Here is a 5477-nt window from a genome sequence, read left to right on the forward strand (position 1 = left end):
GCCACATGCGGCATGCTCATTGGTGTGAAATCATGGGAAGGGGAGGGGGTGGGGGTGGGAGTGGGGAGGCAGCCGAGATGGATAGAGGCAGTCGCGGTGGGGAGGGGGAAATGGAGAGGGGGAGAGGGGGGGGGGGAACAATGGAGAAGGGGGGGGAAAGAGAGGTTTGTTTGCAGAGGGAAATCTCCAAGGACAACCCCCGAGCACATCTGTGAAGTGCAGAGAGAGGTGCCGTTCGGGGATGTCGTGTTTCTCTGAAGGGGCGGAAATGTGCGGTTGCAGGAAGGGAGCTGGAGGGAGGGCGGGGGGGGTTGAGCAGGAGGAGGGGGGGAGCTGTTGAAGGCTAAAGGTGCGACTTCTGGAGGAAAAAAAAAAAAAAATCCAGCCTCAGATCCTCACCAAACCAAAGTGACCTCGATAACACATTTGCTTTTGATCGCCATTGCAAAGACGAGTTTATTAAATGACTGACATTAATTATGAACAGATTTGACCAATTTCTTTTCCAAAGGCAAAAAAAAAAGCTCAGAGCTCAAGATGTTTTCTGATCCATTTAATTATCACGTTATCGTAAAGTGAACCGACAGATTGTCTGATATATTAGATTAGATGTATAATGATATACAGTTCAATGAAGAAGATGATGCTTTCAAAGATGAAGCCATAATTATTTTTTTTAATATATATCCAATTGTAATAAACTGAAGACTTGACTTTCTTCCATCCCAGCGTCTTGTGGTTCTTTGAATATTCCGAGTCAGACTCCATCATGTTGAGATCGGGGCTTTGGACGGGACCACGCCATCTGCTGCAGGACTCCTCTTTCCCCTCGTCGCTAAAGATACGTTTCGGGTTGTCGCCGTGCCGCAGAATGAATTTGGGAGAGATCGGTCGCCTCCGTGATGGTCGTGCAAGATGGATAAGATATATATATAAAAAAACTCTTCAAACTTTTGCATAGGGTTGTATGGTTTAGTCTGAGGAAGCACAGACTGGGAAGGATTCTTTACAAATCAGACGTCACTGCATGTTGTGATGACTCACATGAACGGCGAGCTGCATAGAAAACGGCACAAGAAAAGTCTTCGATGTGCACATCTGTGCAAAAAAGTGAGTGACAGCATGTCACGGTGTGAACAATGCAAATCTGGCACTTCAGCATGCCATCGACACGATGCGCATAATTGATGCAGTTGCACCTCGATTTGTTTGCACACCTGGAAGACATGTGAAGATGACATGTATAGAAAGAAAGAGAGGGTGAGGAACATTTATCTGTTTGTGCAAATCTGAAGAGGAGGATGTGATCTGCAAGGAACTGAGAGTGTGGAGGAGGCAGCTTGGCCGAGGACAGATAATTCTCTCCACTGAATAGACAACCGAGTGTTACATAAAATCGCACGCACACACACACAACCATGCACGGCCCACACACACACACACACACACACACACACACACACACACACACACATGTACTAAGTCTCCCTCTCCTTCTGTCTCCTCCTCAGTTTCAGACATGCAGACTCAGAGTTAAACGGTGGGGCAGTAAGCGTTAAAATAATTTAGCTCGAGCAATTTACACCATTATTCTATCTAGGAAGCGGATCTCAGGCTGAATTTTAAAAAAAAAGAAAAGAAAAATGTTTTCCAGACGCTGTCAGACGATTTGGACGAGCGCTTCGTGCGAAACATGCTGAAGCTGTAACGTCTAATGTGAAGCCCGAGAGAGCTGAAGTTAAAACCTGCTTACTTTTTCTTGCCGTGTCGGCATCGATTTAAAGAAGACGACTCCAACAGGAGCTGCTTCTCACCTGCAGAGCGAAGTGAGTGGAGGACACTGCACGTCAAGAATTCAAGTTTACAAAGTGTCACGAGAAGAAGTTTTACAGGTGCTGCACAGTCAGGAACCAAAATCCTTAAAAGACCTGCTGTAAATGTAAATATTAAAACATATCCAGGATCAAAGTCTTAAGTTTCAAGTGATTACGCAATAATGAATATGCGTCTGAGCAAACCTTAATGCCAAACAGGGCTGCCAGACTATAATCCCAAACGACGACCAACTTTTTGAGGCTTATTTTATCATTAATGGCGGGATTATTTTCAGATGCAATCACCAGAAAACTAACAAGAGGCAGCAACTTGGTCTAGCAACAGCGAAATAACTTGACTTTGAATTTCATGAGAAAAATTGAATGGGTGTCTATGGAGCCGGAGGCTTTTTGGAGCAGACCTCTAGTGGCACTCGGTGGTATTGCAACCTAAGGCACTTCCGCATCGGCCTTGTTTGTTAGACCCGGTAGCTTCGTTCACTTTTATATACAATCTGTGCCTCACTTCCTAAAAGTACATAATAAATCAAAGACAAAAAGATGGTGTGTGATTAGATTACTCATTCCCAGAGTAGTTGTTGGGCAAAAAGCGAATTAAAGCAAATACCATTTAATGGTAAAAAAAACAAAAACAAAAACAAAAACGTGGTGCGTTTCCAGTCAGGCACAGAGCAGCTGCAAGAAAGCGGTCAACTGTTAATTCAGTCTCCTTTCAAATTCCACTTGCCAATTATGACAAAAGTACTTGTGAATCACCTTGAAAAATGAAAATGAAATGATTGTGCTCACACACGAGCTCCTGAAATTACAGGTTTTCACAATCCTTTCATTTGATCCGTGCTGATGTCATCCAGCAGTTTCGAACATCACGGCGAGCCGAAGCTCAGATTATACGCAAATAAAAGCCCTCGTTAGATGCGGGGAAGGCGCGCCACAAAGGGAGAGTGATGAAAAATGTTCGCCCACGTCGCTGACCGGGCGACGGGTGACCTTCATGACGCTGCAGCCCGAGAGCTGCTCGTATCGGAGGTTTCCCACTCGTCTTTGTCTGTCTCTCTCTCTCTGGATGACGAATCGGAAACCCTCTCCCGGAAGCTGACTTTTTATTTATTGATTTTTTTTTGCTTGTCCCTACTTCGTGGAGTAATTTGTCTTTCAACGCTGCCCGACACGCAGAGTCCTCCAGCTCCGTTGGCATTTTACACCATCGCCAACGTCAGTGATTGAGATCTGAAGAATGACTGAACCTGTAGGGAAGGAACATTTCAGAAGAATTTCTTCCTCCGTGAGAATTTTCTGATACGGCTCATTACAAACTTTACCAAATCATCATTTCAAATGATTCAACATGTCTTGAGAGAGTTCAATTGGTAGTTTTTTTGTGTGTTTTGGTGACTGTATTTTCAGAACCCTTAACACAAGTTGTTTTTTTCCCACTAAGTACGTCTTTTTCTACGAGCTTTTGTTGTTCTAAACCACGTAGCCTCGCTAGACAAAAACGTGACACTGACACTCTGCCCTCTAGTGGACTGGCTGGTGTATTACATTCTCTGCTGTGATACCAGGTTGTCCCCTTTGTTCAGCCTTAAACATCATGTACAGATGATAAGGTAGAAAAAAAACCAACAACATATAATTGGGTCCAAAAGGTCGGAATTTTTATGCTGTCCTTATATACATAATGTATATTTATTACGATTTAGGATTTTAGAAATGTAGGTCATCGACAGTAAGAAGTTGACTTACAATTCAGTCCATTTCCTCAATGGTGAATCTGAAAAAGAGACCGCAGCACTCACTAATCAGCATCAGTGTGATGCAGCTGTGCCACATTTCCATCTGCAATCCCAGAGCAGGTTTGTTATGCATTATAGGAGACACTCATGCTGTGGTCCTTATGCTTTTGATTCATCCTGCCGGCTTGTAGAAATAAAAAAAAAACCTCTTTTTGACCAGAAGAAAATGTTCTCAACGAAAGCTTATTATATTTTGTGGCTTAGAAAATGATGTGACAGCTTTCTTCTTTTGTCTTCTTATTTATCAGATTCGAATTTTGGTGTCAAAACCCTGCGTCTATCTTTGGTGTTTGTTAATGACTGTCATCTTCGTTATTATGTCTTGTGATGAAAGTCGTTATGGTCGTTAAGTAGGAGGTTTTCTGAACACAGCAAAAAAAGGTCCAGAGATTCAATTACAGCCCTGTTAGACATGACCGTTCCAAAATTCACATCTAAATATATTCACCCTGTTAGTCATTTGTTGTTTTGTCATCTCCTTAGTTATCTCATTATATTTCACAGATTCTAAATGAATCTTCCTCCCTTTGCTCTCATTGTTTTGTTTTGGTGAATTGTTTTGCACAGATGGGCTTCATTTCAACCCTCATTATGAGGGTTCACATTATTTAAAGAATAGCTTATACTCGCCACGTGCTCACGACAGCAACGACAGCATTCATCAGCCAAACTCTATTTAAAAGTTCTTCGATATAACTTGAATTAGGATTACAGTGTTTTGATTAAAGCACATCCGCCCAAACAAAATCACAAGTACGTAGGTCACAACAGACTGCAGAAAAGGAAAAATGTTCCCATATATACACAAGCTTTTGACTAAAACTAATACATTTACATGAAAACACTTTGTAATCACAAACACCATTGAACCAATTTTTTGGTGCGTTTACATTTAATTTGTAATCGAACTACGTAACGTTGTTACTCGTAACCTAGTTTTCTGCCAACCCCGATTACAGGACCGAGGTGATTAGACGTCAGCCCTCGTGGCAATCACACGTGCACCTCCACGTTTCAGGACGGCACACAGGCCGATGCACGGCCGATGGGAGAAGTGTGACCTCGGAGGGCAGAGGGGGAAAGACAGTTCAGGCGTTCAAGAAATTGCGCCACATCCGCCATTCCTCTGGACTGAGATGCATCGTATGTTTAGCTCGAGAACCGGAGAGTGAATCACTCGTGTTGACGCACGAGCCGGGCGTCGTGACGCTCGCGGATACAACGTCGGGGTTTGTTGGTTCCAATCCTGAAATCCTGAATGAAAAATCTCAGCGACTGAACAGATCGTAGAAACGTTGGTCGTCCGCGGGTGAATGATCCTGAAGACTGCGATGACCCTCTCGGAGTTCGACCTCGGGCTGAAGTGGTCGTGACTTTGCGCCATCGTGACCAGGTCAGGGTTGTAAAAGGCAAGTTGTTCTCAATGCAGTTTAAATAAAAGGTAATAAATAAATAACACCCTTGAGCCTTCGAAGGGTTTTCAGATAAAAAAAAAAAAGGCTTTTAGTGTTACTTAAAACACACACACACACACACACACACACACACACACACACACACACTGTATCATGTATCATTGAGATTTTACAAATGTATTTCATGCATTCCCTTGCAAAGAAGATTTCAATCTCTTTAAGAGTCAGAAATTGGAATATAATGTTCATAATTATGTTTTGGTTGGTGTGCGATCACCTGAAACTAGGAATCAGTGCGTTTCTCAATCACCTTCATATCTACATGTGACGGCCTCGACGGATCTGCCGCGTGACATGAACAGACGTCACTTGGCAGGTCCGTCGCGGAAAGATGTAGAACAGCAGTCGTCTCCTCGATGTGTTAATTGTGG

This window comes from Embiotoca jacksoni, unplaced genomic scaffold, assembly GCF_022577435.1.
Source record: "Embiotoca jacksoni isolate LCO1_2020_lvr unplaced genomic scaffold, fEmbJac1.0.p SCAF_19, whole genome shotgun sequence".
In the NCBI taxonomy this organism is placed as follows: Eukaryota; Metazoa; Chordata; class Actinopteri; family Embiotocidae; genus Embiotoca; species Embiotoca jacksoni.